Genomic DNA, 22,777 nt, shown 5'->3' with positions numbered 1-22,777 from the left:
TTGATATGTGGTAAACAGATCCCAAGGTTTTGTAACAGAACATACTCAAATCTTTTGTGACATTACTTCATACTTATTTACGCACCTATACTGATAAAATTTTTGTCAGTGAAATGCTCCATGGATTATATTCTCTCAGCCTGAACTCCAATTGAGTGATAGGAATAGAGAGGTTAGGAGGAAGGAAATTAGATTACTTGTGTGATACTTCAAGGGTTTGAAACATGGAATGGGGAATATATATTTAACTTCATTGTTCAACAGTCCACATCAATTGTGAAAGAAGTTCATTTAGAAGAATTTGATCCAAGTAATCAGCAAAATAATATCATATAATTTATTTCAAATGATAGAAAACTATTGTCCTTGACTTGGATTTAACTAACAGGGAGACTTTCTTTGTGATGAAAAAAATAAATTGGCATGAATTTCCATGAAGGATTCTTCCATTTGTCTGCAGTGCTGAAGAGCTGTGGAAATGCTAGAAAGGTAGCATGAATTCTGCTCCAGGACATGTTAGCTACTGAACTGCAAGGAATAGAGTCAGTGTCCAAACTTAGATTCAGAAACAAAAAATTCAGATAATGTAGCATATTTCATATGCCATAAACAACCTTTGGGACTCTCAGTGAGTCACTATGGACAATGCAACAAGTTACTGTTGATGAATTGTTGCTGTACCAATTGAAAATGTGAGATAACTGTGGGATGAGGCATGGTTACCATAGTGGTTAGTGCAATGCCTTTACAGTGGCAGTGATCGGGACCAGACCTGGGTTCAAATCCCGTGCTGTCTTGAAGGAGTTTGCATGTTCTCCCTGTGTCTGTCTGGGTTTTCTCTGGTGATTCTGGTTTCCACTCACCCTTCAAAAATGTACCGAGGTGTAGGTTAATTGGATGTAAAATGGACAGCATGGACTTGTGGGGCCGAATTGGCCTGTTACAATGCAGTATGCCTGATTTAAAATAAATAAATAAATAAATAGATTGAAATAAAGAGTTATAAATATTTTGAAGGCAACCTGTAATTACCAGGCTTGCACTGAGAAGTCCATCTATGTGTAATTGGATCTGATGGGAGAGTGATGATTTCTCCTTTGAATGTAATAATTCAGTGAAAGTATTTCTACCTACACTCCTTTATTTGAACTCATTCATTATTCTACTGTAGTTTTCCATACTCATAACAACTTCCGTTCACTAACCCAACCCTTCATTTCTCGCCTAACATAACTTTAGGTTAAAAGTTGCCTTTAAAAGCCTAAAATACAGTAGGTCAACTATAATTTTTAATTCTACAGAGAGTGATTATTTCCTGAAATGAATTTGGCATTAATTAAATTAATGAAAATGGTATTTACAATTTATTCTCTTTTTTGCTTCAAAAACAATATTTCTTTTTTTAATATTTTCCTTGTTCTTTCTGTGCTTTGCTCCTTTTCAACCTGTTTACTTAATGGGCCATTCTCTTGGAGTCGAAGGACTTGAGCACAAATGTTGAGTCTGATACTTCAGTGCATTGGTGTTGTTCAATTGCACAGCATGGAAATGACTAATAATCTAATTGTTGCCCCTAACACAACCTTCCCCCCCATCCCCATGAATATGCCAATCTATCCATCATCCACCACATGCCCTACGCCCTGATTTACCCTGGTTTATTTAAACACTACTTAAATGCTTTGACCTTTCACTCAACAATATATTCCAGATACTCATCACTCCCTAGGTGAGGTCTACCTTAGATCTACTCTAAATCCCTTAGCCCTTACCACAAATCTATTTCCTCCAGTTTTATTAACCTCTATAAATGGACAAATTTGTCAGTCTCCCTAGCTATACCTCCCATAATGTTATATATTTCAATTATGAACCTCTTAATCTCCTCCTCTCTAAGGAAAAGTGACCTAGCTTTTCAGTCTTCTCAATATGGAAATGTTCCTTCCCTAGCAACAATCCAGTGTATCCCCTCCAGTGCTAACACATCTTTTTCATAGCGGTGACCAGGTCGTCCAGGAGCTTTACTTTTAAAAAAAAATTAAGAATTTCCTGTCTTCATTTAGGAAAATAACTTGAACCAGGGAAACAAAATTTGTAATTTTTATTTCAAATATGAAACATTTTATTACAATATTGAATTGAAAAACACCATTAGAAATTGAAAGAGAGAAACATTTTCAAAGAATATTTGAAATTAATTATTATAGGAAATATGGGAAACAGTGCTTTATTCTCTTGAAGGCTTTGAGTTCTGTCATATTTTTCAACTTGAATTATTTTGCTGAAATTGGAAAACTCAGTGCAATGTTGGATGATACAAAGTTTAGTACAATTGATATTGTGACAATTACAAATGGAAAAGAAACCTTCGGATTAACTAATTCATATGACTTACCTTGTGTGGTATATCACTATATTTACACATTTGGATGTGCTCGGACACACCCCTTGCTGACTGAGCCTGAGGCTCCTCCCACTGACCCCTGAATAAAGGCATCTGTGCCACAGCCCCCTCCTCAGTCCAGGACAGTCGACTTGTCCATCCATTTTGTTGTGAATAAAAGCCTATCAGTTTCTCTACAACTTCTAGTCTTTAAAGTTATTGATAGAGCACCACCGTGGAATAATGGTACACTATTTCTAACCAAGAGAAAGATAGTCTTTTTCTGTAAAAATCCTTTGGTGCACCTATGTCAGATGAATACCATGTTAATCCTGAGTATGGAGGTGTGAAATATGATAAATTATGTTTGTTATTTTTGTCTTTTATCCTTTTCTTGATTTGCTATCACAGTTCAAGTAAATAATAGAGCAAATTACTTAAAAGAGTAATTGTTAAGACCAGAAAAGATTGCTCCTGAGTGATTTATGTTCAATTATACAGTGAAATATTTTGTAATATTCACTCTTGAAATATGGACATCAATAGTAGGGTTGACTTTTAAATACTCTTGAAAAGATTGCGCATTAGTCTGGGCCTTCGTTGCATCTGGTCGACTGCTTAGTCAAATGCTGGTACAGCTGTTAAGCTTGCAAGGCTATGTCAGGGGGCATTTTAGTTATTTGTATAGCTGTGCCTGAAATCCCACTCAGATCACAAAACATAAAGATGGTTGAAGTCCCTCCTTGGAGCAAACAGGAATATCTCATTTGGAGCACAAACTGCTATCCAAATAAGGACAGGGTCAGCCTTCGATGTTGGAGTCATTTCAAAACTAAATATGCACAAAAGGTTTCAACCCACAATCAGTATAAAGCAATGGGCAGTCTGGATCTTTGAACGGTATTGAAGTTAGAGCACTGCAGTGAGTGAATCCCGTGCACTAGTGCCATTCATCTGACCATGGTGCAGGCTTGTTGCATGGTAATATTCAGGCTGCTAATTAAGGGGCTGGGTTGATGCACAAAGACCTCCTGGCAAAATTAATTCACCTCCTCTGCAGTGTCTGTGCCCGTGAACTCCCTCCATTGTTCTCACTTTGTAAACCCAAAGACACCTTCTGAATGGACCCATCCAAAGCTTCCATTCACACATCAGTTATCACTTTGCTTTATCATGGATTTCATCTCAACAATTTCAATGCAATTTTATAGACTCATAAACCCTTTTACACAGCAATCAACTACCTTTAGCCACTTCACCTACCCATATAAATGCAAAGAAGGTGGGATGGGGGGGTCATTTTCATCCCAAGTCTGATACTATCAGTCCCAATGCATTTTGCAATGGCTTCTGCCTAAAAGGGTTACCAGGCTTGTCGGTCCAGGATGAGCAAAGGCTGTGACGCATTGATGAGTTTGAATTAGTTTATTTTATTTATATAGTAAAGTAACTCTCGTTGACCAAAGTGCTATAATGATCATAAATTACACCTTAACTTAAGCTGCTATTTAAAGTGTAGTATAAAACAGGTACTCGAGTTTTAGAGTTGTACATACAACATGATAACAATCAACACTCACTTCAAAGCCAATACGTGCAGCTTTCCACAGGAGATTCAATCTTAAACCTGACGCTCAGTCAACTATCTCTTCAGTTAATAAATAAATAAATAAATAGATAGATAGATAAGTGTATATATATATATATATTTTTTTCCACTTTGATTGTATCCTAAATGATTACATATGACAAGTGAACATGATTGATCGCTTGAGCTACACATGCATCACTGCACAATGGGACATTTAGACTTATTTCATGTGGGAAGAGATATCTGCCCAGATCCATGTGACCAGGCCAACCCACATACATATCGGAATATGTGTGCCATCGATGATACCAGCACACATTGGATACACCCATTCTGCAAATCCAACCATTGTCTCCTGAAGTCAAGCACCACTCGGCAGGTGAACAAAAATGTTTAAAAAGCTCCCTCTTCAATGCTCCAGTAACTTGGTGCACAACCACATGTACAGTGGTGACACCTACATCAAAAATACAACTAATGGATCGATATTCACATGGGGTGGCATGTCACCAAGGTTCCAGAGGCTGTCACTAGATTGTTGTCTTGTGCCTCAGTTCTGGCTCGAGGAGTTCCAATAAAAAATCAAATGTTTTCAGAGTCTTTCAAAAATGACTCTTCCTCTCACCTTCATCAAAATTGTCGAGGACATTACACCAGAACATTGGCCTGTCATATCTCTCTCTTCTTCATAGTCTTCTGTCAGATAGCAGTGGTAAATGACTCAAAAGAACCAAATGCCGCCATCTGTGGCTTTGTATCTCTGCTCGCCTTTCTGCCTCAAACAGCTCCCTGGTTCTCTTCAATTTCTCCTCAAACTTTTTTTTCTGATCACCTGCATACATTCTTTATATGGATCCTATAGTGTACACATCAAATAGTTGAATATGATGCAAAGAAAAGTTATTTGCATTCAAAGAGTGCATAAATAAGCATGGCTAGCATAAACTCCACAAAATTGCATGCAATTATTGTGAACGGAGAAATGTCACTACCAGGCCCACTCATTGTACATTTCACAGGACACTGACATTGCAATGCTACAGGTCCCACTCCTTTTGTTCCGGGATTCCTTCTTGCTTTGTAATGAATTAGAAATATTTGGGATTTTGGTAAGATTAGTGGGATACATACATACACACATTTTAAAACAGATCTAATTTGAAAGACTGAAGAATTCATATTCAATAACATTGCAGGATCTCTGGAGAAGGTGATGCACATTTCACAAGTAGGTGCTATTTGAACTGACATCATAAAATGAAAGACAATTGTTTTGGAGGAGACAAACTGGCTACAAGTGCCTTTTTGCAAAGTGCTCACAGAAAGGTCATACCTGGGTTTTGTTTATCTAAGACAACATCTTGACCAAGGAGAAGAACTCCTGTGGTTTACTGAAGGGGGGTTTTGCAAGTGAGAGAGTCACATGAGCTTTCTGGCAGTTGGCAGTTGGAGAGAGAGAGAAAGTTAACAAGCTCTCTCAGCTTGTGTGTGTGTGACACTGAAAAGAGACTGAACAGTCATGGCTGAAAAAAGCCAGGAAGAGCTGGTTGGAAACAAAGTTCCAAAGCAGTGGATGGCCGGAAGTGCTAATTGTCTGACATTTCTCCTGGGATAAGAGGAATAGAAAGGAACTCCGTGATAGCTTGAAGAAAGAAGTTACCATCTGGAAAACCCTGATGGGGCAAGTTTCATCAGCAAGACATTGAGGTGACTAATTGTGGCACCTCAGTTGTGGAAATCCTGGAACAACAAATCTCTCTCTGCAAACCCTACAAGAACCTTCGTGAGCAGTAAACATTTACTTTTTGAGCACCAAAGCCTGGAGAACTTTGTGCATGTTAAATTCTGTGCACAGTATAAGAATTGCCTGCATCCAGAAAACTTGGAAGAAGGAGAAGTAAGATTGAACTGTGAACCAAAGAACTTTTCTTAAATTTCCACACACATTACATACACGTGCACTTAGAATTAGAAGGGGGATAATTTGGGTTAGTTAAGTATAGAGATAAGTTAAAGTTTGATTCTGTTTTCATATTTAAAGTTGATTAAAAATAATTTGTTTTAAAAATCACTTGTCTTGGTGAATGTCTATTGCTGCTGGGTTTTGGGGTCCTTTGTGCTTGTAACAGCTTATATAAAAGGTCGTACTGACCTGGCATTTCTTGGTTCTGTGTGAACAACCCAAGCGACCTTTAAAGACAGGTGGTTCACATGCCATTTAAGAGGATTTTCTGTGTAAAAGGGCCACAGCATGTAAAAAAGGTCCTTTGGCCAAATTATTCATGCCAACCAAACTTGTCCCATGTGCCTTTGTTCTGCATATATCCTTTGAAGCCTTTCTTATCCTCCTATCTACATGCCTTTTGAATGTTACATTTGTCACTCTTTCTACCACTTATTTTGACAGCTATTCCATATACTCTTTGCCCTCTGTGTGAAGAAAGTGAAACAGATAAAGAAACTATGAGATTTATTTTCCATTCCTGGTGGTCTCACCCATCACCTATTATTACAATGAAAAGGCCAGAATAGTACTTCAAAAGCTTTAAACCACTGTGAAAAGTGAATCTGTGAAAGCCAGTGGAAAAAGTAATGTCTGGCAATTCAATGTCAGTACTAGTATCAAGTGATCTACACTGGAGCGATTGTACAATATACTCAGGCTTTGAAACGTATTCCATTTATGCTAAATAGGATATTAGAGGGCTGGCCAATTGCATGCTCAATGAAGAGAATTTGAGGACATCGTAAAGGATGAAAGGGAGTTAGAGAAGAAAAGAGATTTAAATTGTGAACTCTGGAATACAGGAATAGCAAATGATGTACTGATTAAGTTGACAGGAAAGGAAGCAGACTTCATTATCTTTCTCTAGTCTGTGGGTAACCAACGATATCAGCCCTTTATGCTTGGTCAGAGAAAATCCATACATGCTGCAAGGATCATGGGCAATAATATGAAGCGGTGGGCTGGTTTTAACACAACCTGTCTCATGATAACTGTCACAGGCAGCATAGTTAGCACGGCAGTCAGCGCAACTCTATTACAGCGTCATCGACACTAGTTTGAATCTGGCGGTGTCCGTAAGGAGTTTGTACATTCTCAACATGTCTGCATGGGTTTTCTCTGGGCACTCTGGTTTCCTCCTATCTTCCAAAAATGTATGGTGGTTGTAGACTAATTGAGGCAGCTTGGGCTTGTGGGCCGGAAATGCCTGTTACCATGCTCCATGTCTAATTTTAAAAGTAACATTTCAAATTTAAATGGAAAGGAGATCGCAAAATGATTTGAAGTTCACGAGAAACAAGAAAGAAAAAAAGAATCAGAATCTGATTGACTGGTGTTTTGTTCCTCCAGAGAATCTGTGTTTGACTAAGTCGACCCTTGAATAACTATATTACCATACTAGATGCTATATATTCAAATAAGCAGGAAAATATTATATGTGTACATCTTATAATTAATACAACCTCAAAGTAATACACAGAACATTTTAAGGCAAACATCAGTCATATCATAGGCAGTGTACATTTGTGCAACCAACTATAAAAGCAAAATCAAGGAGGGTAAATTTATGAACATCATTTCTGTTGTAATGCACAATAAATAATGTATGCACAGTATTTAAAAAAAGTTACATTCAAAGCCCTTTAACGTCACCTTAATGACATGGACTAGCGTGACCTGTGATTTCCAATAACTTCAGCAGAGATGCTGGAGAAGTTGATTTAAATTTCCTATCTATTTTACAGAGAAAATATCCCAAAGGAATGGAATTCAAGTCTTAAAACTGTTTTCTGCAATCTCTGTAAGATGTCACTGCATATTTTTGTCAGATTTTATCCATCGAATGTTGCACATTGGTCTCAGAAATATTATCACTACACACATTCAGGTTATTAAGTGCCTTCAAAGCATCCTTTGTTGTCTTTTGATGCATTGACGGTTCAAAAGAAAGAAGCTGGAATATATCGCAATAATTCAACTGCCAGGTATAAATGGTGGAGTAATCTTGCATATATTAAAGTAAAGCAAATTACATCTGTTGTAAAGTGCAATTTAATGGATGAATTAACTGAAGGTTATGGAAAAAAATCACATCATCATCCACTATCCACTCTTTTAAATCTTTGAACCCTTCCGTGTCAGGAAGTTCCAGTAACTTTGAGGGAAAAGATCTTGAATGGCAATTGCATTGATTTATTAAGAGTGTTATAATGTTGGAGATGTCATCTCACTAATGAGATATTATATTGTGTTCTCACTGTTTTCTAAGGAGGATACAAAGAATATTTTGAAGAAATTCAGGGGTGTACTCTGTATTGTCCTGTTCAACACATTCTTGACACCAAACATTAGTGTTATCTAGACACTATTACAATGTTATATGTGGAAGCTTGCACAAATAGACTGACAGACCTCATAACTTCTGTATAAGTTAAAAAACGCTTAAGGAAAATATTTCAGATTTCACATTTATTGTCAGAATACATACATGACATCATATATAACCCTGAGATTCTTTTATTTTCTGTGGGTGAGGCAGAATTACTACTTACTGGTAGTGCAAATAAAACTGTACATAATCTATTCATGTAAACAAACAGATAACAAATTTAAACAACTAACTGTGCAAGACAGAATTTTAAAAAATCAATAACATGCACAAGTTTGACTCCTTAAACTCCTAATTGAGTTTATGTTGAGGAATCTGATGATGGAGGGGTTGCAACTGTTCCTGAACCTGGTGCTGCAAGTCTCGTGGCACCTAGACTTCATTCCTGATGGCAGCAGTGATAACAGAGTGTGTGCTGGGTGGCATGAATCCTTGATGATTGCTGTTGCTCTCTGACAGCAGTGTTAACTGTACATGTTCTCAATACTGGGGAAGGTTTTGCCTGTGATTTCCTAGGCTGTGTCCTATTAAAAGGAACCTTATATTCCTATGTAAGTTTGCTCCTCAGCTTAATGCTCCAGGTAATAAGACCCAGCCTATAAAAACTGTCCTGCCAAATGAAGACCAAAAGTCCTGGTAACATCCTTGTAAATCTCTCCTTCATCTTTTCTAATTTAATGACATCCTTTCTCTAGATGAGCAACCAGAATTGCACCCAAATGTAGTCTCACTATTGACTTTAGTATGTGATTCATAACATCACAAAAATGATACTTATTAACTCACCCAATGAAAACAAATGTGTTAAACACCGACTTCATCACCCTATCCACCTGAGTCGCCACTTTCAAGGAGTGGTACGCTTGTACTCCTGGTTGTTGCTGTTCTTCAACACTCTCTAGGCCTTTACCATTTACTGTTCAAGGCTTGTCCTGATTTGATATACTAAAGTGTAATACCTCTAATGTCAGAGTTAAATTCCATTTGCCATTCCTTGACTCCCCTTCCCAACTAATCTAAATCCTGTTCCAAATGTAGATATGCTTCATTCCTGCCTCACATGACAAACTGGCACCTGCAGAGCTTGTCCAGTGAATTTACAGCATATTCCTTAGATGGCAACCATATTCTTAAAGGTGATTGATGATTAATATATACATATAATAACATGCAATTTTAAGTATTTCATTGTTTTTAACATCTTTATGGGGCAAGATCACTTTAATTTTAACCAAGAATACCAGTAAGATAAATTTAACAGAAAGCCTAGATAGAATCCAAGCCTCTCAAATCCTTAAGATGTCTTAGACTTCAGTATCCAGAGAAACATGGTTTTATCCATAACATAAATATCATTCAATTTTAATGCAGGTAGCCCAGAACATGATGCAATGTTCAACAAAATATTTAAAAAAAAGAAAATGTATGCACGGTTAAAAGAGAAGCTCAAATGTGGATGATTTTCCTCCTGCTTCGCCTGACATTCACTTTGATAAATTTATTTATATGCCAAAATTAATATTAGCTTGGACATTCCTGAACTGTTATTGCTTAGAATTAATCACTGAATTATCCTGCTGGTTATTTCAAGGGGTTTGAATGTACATGATTTTTTGAAACTAGTTTGATAAATATCAAGAAATTCCAAATGTCTTTTCACAACGGAAACAAGATTCAAACTTGAACAGATATTTTCATAGGAATAAAGTCACCATTTTTCCATACAATGTGCAGCAGGAATTCCAAAATGTGCGTGGTACAAAGGAAAAAAAGATTTCTGTGATTCACATTGAAATTTGTCAAGATTCACCACCATAATTACAACCATTTCACAATTCACTTGATCTATCAAAAAAAGTTAAAACGGTCATTCCAGTGGAGCACTTTGGAGTCGTGTCGTCTCCACACCCCCCCGCTTCTCCTCCCCCCCCCCCCCCCCCCACATTGTCTGGAACAGTGCAGACAATTACAATTCAAGCTAATTCACTCATCAAAAAATAGATCACCATTCTGGCAGTAAGAGCCAAAATGTGCATGCTTACCTTGTTAGTCGGTGTCCCAAGGTCCATTGGCTGGGCGTGGCCATTTGATTCCTGTGCGCATGCGCGAGTCTTTGATTGGCACATGTGCAGTGGGTTCATGTATGGTAGTTCAGATGATGCGTGTGTGAGAGTTAAGGATGCAAATTGTATAGCATGGCAGGGTAGATGTGTGAGGGTGAGTGAAGCTCACATATTTTTTGTTCACCGTTAACACAGATGTTTCGTTATTACAGATCATTATGATAGAATATTATTTTTTAGGCATTTCAGAGAACATTAAAGAAGATTGTTATAAGTTTTGTGTTAATAAATAAAGGATTTAAATATATTTCAACTTGTATTGGAACTACTATATCTGGCGTATAATTCAACCATACCCCCCACTGTCCTGGCCTCCCAGGAACAACCTAAAAAATTTTAAATCTCCTCAATCGCAAGAAACAAAGCTGTAAATTAAGTAAAAAAAACACCTCAGTCTAACAGGCACCAATGGTGATGGCCCATGGTGACATCATGCTCCAGTCAAAAGCATGAACATTGGCCTACTAGGTAGAAGCAGCAACAAAGACCTCAGGGTCCCAGATAGAAGCAGTTATGGCGGTCCCCAGTGGTGGGGAGGTGCTTCCAGCATTGACTTGTATGCTGAATTGATGTCAATCTGTTTGTTTTTTTTGGTGCATTTAAGGTCTCAAAAGTACATCTGGGGTACAAGTTGAGGCCTCTTTTTTGAGAATATTTTTGAGGGTTTCATGACTCGACTTAAATGCCAAAATATATGATAAGTGAAATATGTCATGAATAAAGAGCCTCACTCAGCCTCCAAGCAACTTTTTGTGGATAGTAGTCACTACACTTAGTAAACAAAAGAATATCGTTGTTGGAATGGGAAATAGAAAGATAGAAGACAGAAAATAATCTCTCTTTGTTTTGGAGTGATATTGAAAATCATGCAGTGGCCATTTTCGAAACACCAATAAATGGTGAGAGTCTGTAATCCACGTACATTGGTCTGAGTAACGGCCAGAGGCCAGTCTAGAACGTCTAAACTTATAGTAGGGTATCTTATAAACACATTGGTGGAATTGATTTTTGAAAATCAATGATATTATTGATGAATGCTGCAGTGGAAACTTGTTTGTTAAACAGCAGCACCTTACGGACTTCAAAAGTAGTAGGCTTATGGCTGTGGACTCCTTCTGTGCATTTGCGGAAAGTTTTGAACACAGTTTGGATTTTCTGCCACTAGTCAATTGGGGACTGTTGATTTGGCTTGTGTTGTGCATGCTTGGCTCTCGAGCTTGACTGACAGCAGAACAAGACAAGTAAAATGGCCACAGCCACCACCGGTGTCACTGTTGAGGTGCTATGTATTGGAGGGTTGTGGATCTCAGAGCAGAACTGATGCTAGATACAAGTGGTGTTAAAAAAGAATCCTCATTGCGAGACTGAAGCTGGCAAAAGAAGAAAAGGTGGCTTCGGTTGATGGGCATGACAACATTACAAAATTATTGCAGAAGACAATGACTGAATTTGAAGACAGCAATGTGGAAATGGCTGAAGATGTGTCACCAAATGGTGAGGAAGAGAATGAAGAGGATAAAAAGGATGAAGATGCAAAATATATGCAGGACAAAATGCGATCATGTGACAGTGGAAACAGGAGAACCAAGAGGATTTCTAGAACAAGGTTCAGTGTTTCAAGTACTGCATCTACACATGTAAAAGTTAAGGCTGAAAAGCCTGCTCATGAAATAGAACAAGAATGGCTTATGGATAAATATGCCTAGAAGGAGAGCAGGAGAACAGGACTAAACAAGGAAAAAAGAGGAACTGCTATGAAGTGAAGAGCAGCAGCTAAGGAGGCAAAAGGAGCAACTAGAACTGAAAGAAAACAAATAGTTATTAATAAGTCCAAGTCAAGGGCACTAGAAGGCTCAATGGTATGTGGTGTTTGAAATAACTTGTCTAAAATGTTTGATTGTAGGAAGCCATATTGTGAAAAACGACTACAGGGTCCGGTCAAGTGCCACAGCTCCCTTGGCATTCCAGTCAAGCATCAGAAATAAGGATGAACATGCGATATTTCTAGCTACATTGCCTGCCAAAGAGATGGTGAACAGAGCAACGTACTATCATTCATAGGAAGGCAAAATGAAACTGCTGCATCATTGATCCTGCTATAGCCTCTCTCTTATTTCCCCAAGAAGGAGATTCAAGTTTTTGATGGTGACCCAGTTCAGTACCAAGCAATTATTAGATCCTTTAAGAAATGTCAAAGTATGCCCCTGGATAGAGGATTGGACATGGCTAACTGTTTACTGCTGGAGCATTTTGGCACAAGCATGGAATTGCTACAGGTTACACGGAAAAGGTTCTTTCATGGTCGTGAATAAAACTGGATGACATTAAATCTCTACAAGCATACACTCTCTTTATAAAAGGATGTTGCAATGCCATGGAAGACAGAAACTACGTTGGTAATATTGGTAATATGCGAATGATCATAATGGAACTACCAGCTGAGGGATAATATGGAGACATTTAGCTTGTGATTTCCTGAAAAATTATGATCAAAGAGCTACCTTTAAGGATTTGGTGGACTTCCTTGAACAGTAGGTGGACATTGCAACAGATCCAACAAGGAACTGGAAAAGGAGTAAGTAGAAATAAAGGAGCAACAGAAAAGAGTGTTATTGCCTCAGGTCAGACAAGTGGTCTTACTGGGGCCAGTGAGGACAATTATAAACTCTTAATAGTGCCTGTACAAGTCAAGGCCAAGGAAGGGGGATGCAACAATATGTACTTATGCATTTCTTGACCCAGGTAGCACATCATCTTTTTTTTCATGGTGGGATTAATGTATAGGCTTAATCTTCAGAAAAGGTCAAGTATTCTATTGAAAGCTATGGGTCTAGAGAAGGTTGATGAAACCAGCATTGTTTTAGCTTCAGATGTGAATGGAGTGCATAGCAACACTTCCTTTGTGATCTCCCAGGCTTATACGCACTCAAGACTCTGCCTGTGTACAAAGGAAAGACCCAGATCAAAACTGTATCCATTGGTGGTCTTATCTCTGGAAGGTTTATCTCCCTGGAATTGATTCTGAGATAGAGGTGCTGATTGGCTCAGATGTGCCAAAGGCTCCGGAACCACGAGAAGTAATACAGAGTGTGGGAGATAGACCTTGCACTATTAAAACCATGCTTGGTAGGACAATTAATGGAGTTTTAGAAGGAAATAATGATATTGCTCAGGAACGATTAGCAACAAGTGTCAACGGGATTCTGGGTGTGAAACTTGATGAGCTGCGACAACAGCAAAAGACTGTGAATAAGAAATTAACGTGAATAAAACAGATCAATGCGAAAATCAATCAAAGGCATCTAAACCAATATTGAAGGGATTATTTTCATCAACAGTAGATGAAAATGAAGTATTAGAAGATGTTACAAATACTGCTGGTGACTATTCCTGTATAACTAAATCTGAGACAGGACTAAAATAAATGACTGCAAAACTGGTGCAATTGCCTTCAGAAAACAAAATGTTGGAACGGGACTTGGAAATATTGGATAATCGTGAAAACAGTAACCAGAAATATTTAATTGTAGATAGAATGTGCAAAGTCTAGGAATGTAAGAAAAGAAAAAAACTGCTGAAGAAATAAATGTAGTTATGGAGGAAAGGTTGAGGAATGTAGTTATTCAGCCTTATCAAGATGCAAAAGGTTGGAGGAGGAGATTCATCTTTTGAAAGAGAACAAGTCATTTGGTTAATAACACAAAATAGCCAACTACAGAAAACAATCCTGAATGTACCTTGAAGGCCCAGCAAATAACAATGGAGAAAGAAAGGGATATTGCATTTCAAGAAGCAAAATGAAGAAATTCAAACAATGTACCACATGATCTTTTCACGCCAGGTCAAGTTAGTATCTTCTTGGAAGATAATGAGAGAATTACTCTCCTATTGAAATAATTGAATGCAGAGAGATAATCAAATAAAAGGCTTTCATATAAACTGTCAGAAACTGAGACTGAATTGGAAGTTACAAAATTGGATCTGGAATTGCAGGGAAAGTGAATAGAACCCAGAGTGGTTGGAAAGTCTGCAGTTTTAGTTAAAGTGATCTGTAGGATCCATAAATGCAATCAGTCTACTGCTTTATAGAAGGATTCTACAAATACTGTAGCTGTTGATGAGTTTGAAGAAACAATGTCATTTAAATCTTTCCACTGTGAAAAAGAAAGGAAAATGATGAGCAGATCTATTGGTAGGAAGGTTAAAGAGACTTGTTTTTATTAAAATCAAGAGGATCAGATAAATCGAAATTTGGTTCTAAGAATTCAAATTCTTCCTATGAGGAGCAGAATGATGAATAAAGGAAGAAAGCCAAACAACATACTGAAGACGTATCTCATGTTAAACTCAAAAGGAAAGCTGCATCTATTTTGTCTGAGGAAGATCTGAGGTTTACTGGTCGACGTTTTAACTCAAAGATTCTTCTGGAGACAGAGGAAAAGTCCAAACTGACTTTATTTGTTGTTACTTGTCCACTACATAGACTTTATTGGTTCAGAATGGTGGTGAAGATCACTCTTTCACAAGGATATGTATTGGTAACCTCTGGCCTTATGGAGAAAGAAGATCAGTATAATGTTTGAATATCATGTGTTTGATTGTTATTTATGATTGATTGTACAATTACTATTCAAGAAATTATATCTCATTATAATAATTAAAGAGGCAGTTTGTAAGAGCCAAAATGTCCATGCTTACCTTGTTAATCAGCATCGTGAGGTCTGCGGCTGGGTGCAGCCATCTTGATTCGTGTGCGCATGTACGCTGGGGTCATGTTTGGTTGGCACATGCCCGAGAGTGAAGGATGCATTGAACAGCATGGCAGTGTAGATGAGTGAGGGTGACTGAAGCTCACATTTTTTGATGGCCATTTTGCTATTACGGATTGTTATCATAGAACATTATTTATAGACCTTTCAGAGAACATTAAAGAAAATTATTACAAGTTTTCTCTGTTAATAAGTAAAACATTTAAATACATCTGAACTTGCATTGGAAATAAGTGAAATGTTTCATGGATTAAGAGGTTCACCCAGCCTCCAAGCAGCTTTGAGAGAGAGAGAGAGAAAAAGTGAGAGAGAGTGTGAGAGAGAGTGTGTGTGTGTGTGTGTGTGTGTGTGTGTGTGTGTGTGTGTGTGTGTGTGTGTGTGTGTGTGTGTGTGTGTGTGTGTGTGTGAGAGAGAGAGAGAGAGAGAGAGAGAGAAAAGCAAATTTTTAAGTCGGATCAAACAAATGTCTGTGTTATAAATGGTGGAACAATTCCACCAGATGAAAGCAAAGGTCTGAAATTAAGGATATCTAACAATTGCATGTTTGAAAGAAATGTCAAAACTTAGGTGTGGCAAGATGAGGCTGGGTGGGCTGGGACAAGTGCCTGACATGTAACTTTATAGACATTTATAAATTCCAGAGGAATATGGATCAGAAAATTGATCAGATTCTTTTTTTTTTCCCCAAGTAGGGGAGTATAAAGCTAGAGGACAAAACTTTGAGAAAGACTTAAAGAGGACATGAGACATTGTTGAGACATGAAACATGAGATCTCGAGGCAATGAGGGTGAGAGAGCACATGGGTGATAGAGAGTGGGAAAGAAAGTGATAAAAGGAGCAGAAATTTGGAAAAGCACAAGTGGGAGGCTGTGGAGAGAGCATGCCATTGTGAAGGATATGCTGACTGCTTCAACAACAGGAGAATGTTTGCACATCCAGATTCTTATAATGCTATGGAGGTAAAAATGGACAGGGAGACAAAAGGAAAGATTCAGTTTGATGCCTGATATGTCACAACGTTTGCAGAATAACACAATCTATCTCAAACAAATATCGAGAAAGGCTTTGGGAAAATGTTTGCAAACTGGAGGTTGCAGAAGCAGAGAGAAATACTGCTCAGAAATGGGCCCTTCAGTCTATTGACTCTATGACTATTAATCTACTAACATCGATCCTAGATTAATCCCATTTTAATTTTTCCTCACATTCTCATCAACTCACACCAATAAAATCCCTCCATTCTACTACTCATGTTCACAGGTGTGTCAATGGACATTGGCCAATTAAACTACTGATCGATGCACCTTTGCCTCGTGAAAAGAAACTGGAACACAAAGAGAAAGTCCACACGAAGAAAATGTAAACTCCATAGACACAATATCAGGATTGAACCCAGGTCTCTGACACAGTGAGGCACTAAATCTACGAGCAGTGCCCTGGTGCTGCCCATTTAATTCACCACTCTATTGCTGCACTAGACTTTTGTGGCTGTATGGCTTCCAGTCACCTTTGACATCCCAGCTCTGATACTTATAAGTTAAGAAGAGTTGACACTGATATTGTTGAGGATGTTGATCTACCAGTTTCTGATCCTGGAACAAGAGGATCTGGTTGGAGGCCTTTGACAAATTTTGTTTTAAAAAAAATTGCAGGCATTCAATTTTGTACATTTTTCTATCCCCTCTGCAAAATACTGTGAGCACCTTCAAATATCAGTTTCCACTTTTAATGAGTTAAATCAGAAATAGTAACGTGGGCATGCATAGATTTCTGATGTTTGCTAGATTACTGCAAATTATCTGTCAACTTTTCTTTTTTAAAGTTAATTGGAGTGAAAAAAAATGTCAGATCAAGAATAATGATGCCAACCATTTTTAAAAATTAATTTCATTAAAATGTTCATCATGACTTTACCAATCATGGACTCGATACTCATGTGACATTGTTGTGTTTATTCTGTAAGCTGGAGATTTGAAAATAATTATATTGCCTCATTCCATGGTTATTGATCACAAAATATACAAAGTACTTTCAATATGAAATAAAAATTATTTGATATCTTACTAACATATTTGGTATAATTCTAGTGGTTGAATTAAGGTATGACTGCTAAAAATCTATGACAACAGTGTTTTACAGGTGAACACCTTGTTCATTATTGCCAAAAAATTTCTTACAAGGATAAACACAGTTGTACTGGTGGTTCAATGTGATATTGATCATGAATAACTAACATTTATATAGCATCTTTTATGTGATATAATGTCCTCACATGTTCCAGAGGAGTAACATAAAATATTTAATAATGTGTTTGTTAATGAGGTAAGTGGATAGATGACCAAAACTCAGAGGCTGGCTTATAGACTGTGGTAAAGATGGCAAAGGGAGAAAGATTCAGAGAAGAAATTCATAGGCCAGTCCAAGATCTGTAAAAAACTTGGCTGTTAACATCACTTCTTAAATGATATATTCTATGATTTAGCACATACTTCAAAGAATTAAATGTTGATGATATTTTGGGTGACCTGAAGATCATTGTAAAAGGCTTCTGTCCATTGTGAAAAGTTCAATTACTGGAAACATTGAAATATCTCATAAATTAAGACAATTGTTATCATCTTGTTACAGCCTTAATACTATTTTTGAGAAGTTTCTGATCCACATGGCATTCAACATTTCCTTCTCACCACAGATCATTGTCTAATAGCTGCTGAGCATTTCACTTTGTTTCCAAAATCAGCTCATTTCCAGATCTTGGTTCATGGCCAGTCGGTCACAGCTCTTCAGGAGCTCCTTCAGGTTCCTTATAAAGTTATGGTTTGACAGGAACAATTTTTTTTCCAACACCTCTCCAATCTTTCTCCAAATTTAACTAATTCCATGCATCCAAGTTATTCTCACTTCAACTCTTGGGTTCCACGAAAAGAAAATGTAATTTTTATATTTTTCACTCATCCTACAGACACCAATGTCACTAACCAAAACAAAACACCAACTGAGAGAAGAGTCTATTTCTGGTTGGCTATGATATGGAGTAGATGTTCTTACCATAGCTCCATACTTTAAGTATACCTTTTACCCTGTTTACTTTTCTTGAAAATTTTGAATTGGTGTCGAATTACATATTCAATATTTGAAATGGATACAAGAGCTGGAAAGATCGTTAAAAGTGGGGAAAAAAATTGAAAGAAACAAGAAACTCCATCTATTCCACTGGTGAATCAAGTGCTGAGAGCTCCTCCGACGTATGTGAAGAAATTAAGGAATCTATTGGTGCAGGATTTAAATGTGTAGATGAAAGACATTTGGAACAGGAAAATCAATATCCACAGATTTGTCTTTTGACGGAAGAACAAGATGAGTGTTTGACCTTAGCTAAATCTACTTTAAAGGAAATGAATGACCGTGTCCGCCAAATGGAAGACAATAACGAGAGGCTAATGAGTAGAATTATTGATATGGAAAGTCATAGTAGGTGGCAGAACCTGTGGATTATAAACTTGGGTGAAGATACTGAAACTGTACTGCTCACTAAATTTTTCTCAGATTTGTTGGCAATGGTGTTTGGAGATGTGTTATTTCCAACACCACCAGAGCATGCCAGAGGACACTATTCATTATTACCTAAGTCTAAATCAGGGCAAAAACTATTTTCTGTGGTTATACACCCACATCATTATCAAAAGAAGAAAATGCTGATTTGTGAAGCCTGTCATCAAGGAACCTTGCGATACCAAGGCAAAACATTTAGAATTATGGATTATTCTCCTGAAGTTATGAAAAAGCAGGCCATCTACAGGAAAATTATGTTGGAGTTATCTCAGCATGGGTGTAAGCCTTCTCTGCTGTTCCTAACACCTCTTAGAATCTCTCTCTCTCTCCAGCGGGAGTAAGGAAAAGTTTGATTCAGTGGAAGACACTTGGGATTTCATTTGCAACCTTCTCGCTTCAATTCCTGAATGATATTCTTTCTTTATTTTTCAATTGATTTACTGCTTTGAACCAAGGATTAAATTTTAATGTGTTATAGGTTCATTCATTTGTTTTTTTGGAGTTTCAACAGAGAAAGCATTGTTATTGTGAGTTGAATTAATCTGGAGTTGTTAGGAAAATAATTTGACACATTTTGATGATATTTATACATTAGTCTACTTCATTAAAAGAGGATAAAAAATCTTTTATATATCCTGTAGCAAATTTTAAAACAATATTCTAATGAGAAGTGTTTAATTTCTTTTCAATATTTACTGTATTTAGACTAAACATGGCTTCTTTTGGCTTGTTATAAACATTTGCAGAGGAAGGTTATTATTTTGCTTTTGAGCAGGAACACTTTATCTACACTGGAAGATAGTGGGTTCTTGGAATTAATTAGAGTGATGTTAGTCTTTCCATCACCCTTAGAGGGAGTGGATCTAGAGAAGAAGGGGATGGGATCATGAGGGTTTTGCATGTCAAGATGCTTAATTGTTTAGATCTTTCTGGTTCCATTGTATGGAGTTTTACTTTATTGTTTAATATAGGCCAGCTGCAGGCCAGAGGTCATTGAGCATGCTGCATGAACTCAGCTTCTCATATGCACATTGGAATTTAGAAAATAGTTTTATTTTCTATAATAGAGTGATCATGGCTAATCCTATTATGTTCCTGAGTTGGAATGTGAAAAGCTTAAATCATCCAGTAAAACAAAGGAAAGTGGCTTCACATTTAAAACAACTTAAAACAGTAATTATATTTGTTTATAGGAGACACATATACATGGCAGTGATGATTTGTGCCTGATGTCATGGTGGAAGAGGCAGCAATATCATTCTTCCTTTCAACCTAAATCTAGAAGTATATCAATTCTGATTAATCAGATTATCCCTTTTAGTATATATAATGTTGTTTCTGATTCTAATGGTTATTTTATTATTGTTTCATGGAAATTACTTGATGAAATAGTGATTTTCGCAAATGATCATGTCCCCAATGTTGATGATCTGGGTTTTTTTGAAAACTTTTTTTACTTCCTTGCCAGACTTAATTTATACTCACTTACTCTAGGTAGGGATTTCAACTGTTGGTTGGGCTCTATCCTGGATTGCTTTTCTTCTAACTTGGCTACATTAAGCAAATCTGACCTACTAATACATTCTTTTATTTTTATCAGATTATGGCATTTCAGATGTCTGGCGTTTCTTTTATTCTACCAATAGGGAATATTATTTTTTTTTCCTTTTTCATCACTCTTATTCATATATTGATTATTTCTTATTGATAATCATCTAATTTCATTAATTCATTCTGTGAATACCATGGTATTGTGATATCTGACGACACCACTGTTATAACGTCAATGAATCTTGCTAATTTTACTCAAGATAAAAAACACTGGTGCTTTAATTCAGTGTTATTGTCAGATAAGGACTTTGTCAAATTTATGAAAGAACAAATAGTTTTCTTTTTTGATAATAATCTCTCTTCAGCGACCTCTAGTTTAGTTACGTGAGACACCTTGAAAGCTTTTCTTAGAGGGCCAATTATTTATTATACTGTTAATAAGAAAAGAAAGACTAATAAAGAAAGATCAGAGTTAATTAAACAAATTAAATAGTAGGATCAACATTATACTTAAACTACAAACTCAGGGGGATAAAAAACATTGAATTGAAAGGCAAACAATTTTTTAAATTAAAAATTAATTGTATTAACATTTTCATCTTGACTTGACTCGTGTGGCACTACTCTGTTCATAATGGAAAATGGAGCTTTGAATATAATTTTATTGTCTCATTAAAATCTGAGCATTCAGAAACATGAGAAAATGTCTCTTTTTAAATACATTCCATGATTATTGATCACAAAACATGCAAAGTACTTTCAATGTTGAATTAAAATTTTATGATGTCTTACTAACATATTTGGCATAATTCTAGTGGTTGAATTAAGGTATGACTGCTAAAAATCTATGACAACAGTGTTTTACAGTTGAACTCCTTGTTCATTATTGCCAAAACATTTCTTACAAGAATAAACACAGTTGTACTGGTGGTTCAATGTGATATTGATCATGAATAACTTACATTAATATAGCATCTTTTATGCGATATAATGTCCTCACATGCTCCAGAGGAGTAACATAAAATATTTAATAATGTGTTTCTTAATGAGGTAAGTGGATAGATGACCAAACTCAGAGGTTGGTTTATAGACTGTTGTAAAGATGGCAAAAGGAGAAAGATTCAAAGATGAAATTCATAGGCCAGTCCAGGATCTATAAAAAGCTTGGCTGTTAACATCACTTTTTAATGATATATTCCATGATTTAGCACATACTTCAAAGCATTAAATGTTGATGATATTTTGGGTGACCTGAAGATCATTGTAAAAGGCTTCTGTCCATTGTGAAAAGTTCAATTACTGGAAACATTGAAATATCTCATAAATTAGACAATTGTTATCATCTTTTTACAGCCTTAATACTATTTTTGAGAAATTTCTGATTTACATGGCATTCAACACTTCCTTCTCACCACAGATTATTGTCTAATAGCTGGTGAGCATTTTACTCTGCTTCCAAAATTCTATTTGTCTATTTTCTCCTTCCTATCCCTCCCTGCACACATTCTCAAGGAGTTAATCTCCACCATCCTTTCACCACCATCACACATTCACTAACACTAAGCGAATTCTAAAAGAAGCACTGCATACTCACTGGAGCTTTTGCTGTGAGCATTTTTGTTTCAAATGTTAGGCTAGATACTGACATGCATTTTAAATCTGATCTTCATTCATAAATCATAAATATCAGGCCATTCCATATATTTCCGGCACCGATTATTCATTCCACCTTTGCTGCCTGCATTATTAGTAGCTCCAAAAACAAATTAACAATTTTCCTTTTATTATCCTTATCTACTAAGTATTGAGTGTTGTTAGAGTATTTTTTTTTTCTTTTCTGTACTGGTAACAGATAATTATTAAGTCATGAAAGTTGTAGCATGGAAACTGGTTACTTGGCCCATCAATTTCATTCAGGCAGCCATTACATGAATCAGACATTAATCCTGCTTTATTATTCTCTTCACATTCCTACCAGCTTTCCACTGATTCCATCATTCACCAACACAATAATACAAATTTTCAGTAGCCAATTAACTTGCCAACACATACTTACTTGGGATATGGAAAGAAATCAGAGCATCGAGTGGAAATCCATGCAGTCGCAGGAAAAATGTGAAAATTCCACATAGAAGGCACACACGGCCAGAAGTGAGCCAAGACATTTTGTCATTTTAAGCCAGAGATCTACCAGATGAACCACTGCAGGTTCAGCAGGGACATGGCCCTTTGTTCCTCTTGGAATTATAGGTAGGATACAGCAAGGCAAGAGAGCATTTGGCCCATCATGGCATCAAGCCATTTCTCCCTATGGTTGACTGACCATTTATCTCTATGGATAAATTTAGCTTTCTCATTGTTAATTCCAATACTAACTTTTGTAAACATATATATATTTGATTGACTAACCTTC

The sequence above is a fragment of the Narcine bancroftii genome, chromosome 7, assembly GCF_036971445.1.
Source record: "Narcine bancroftii isolate sNarBan1 chromosome 7, sNarBan1.hap1, whole genome shotgun sequence".
Classification (NCBI taxonomy): domain Eukaryota; kingdom Metazoa; phylum Chordata; class Chondrichthyes; order Torpediniformes; family Narcinidae; genus Narcine; species Narcine bancroftii.
Note: the sequence above shows the minus strand (reverse complement) of the source record.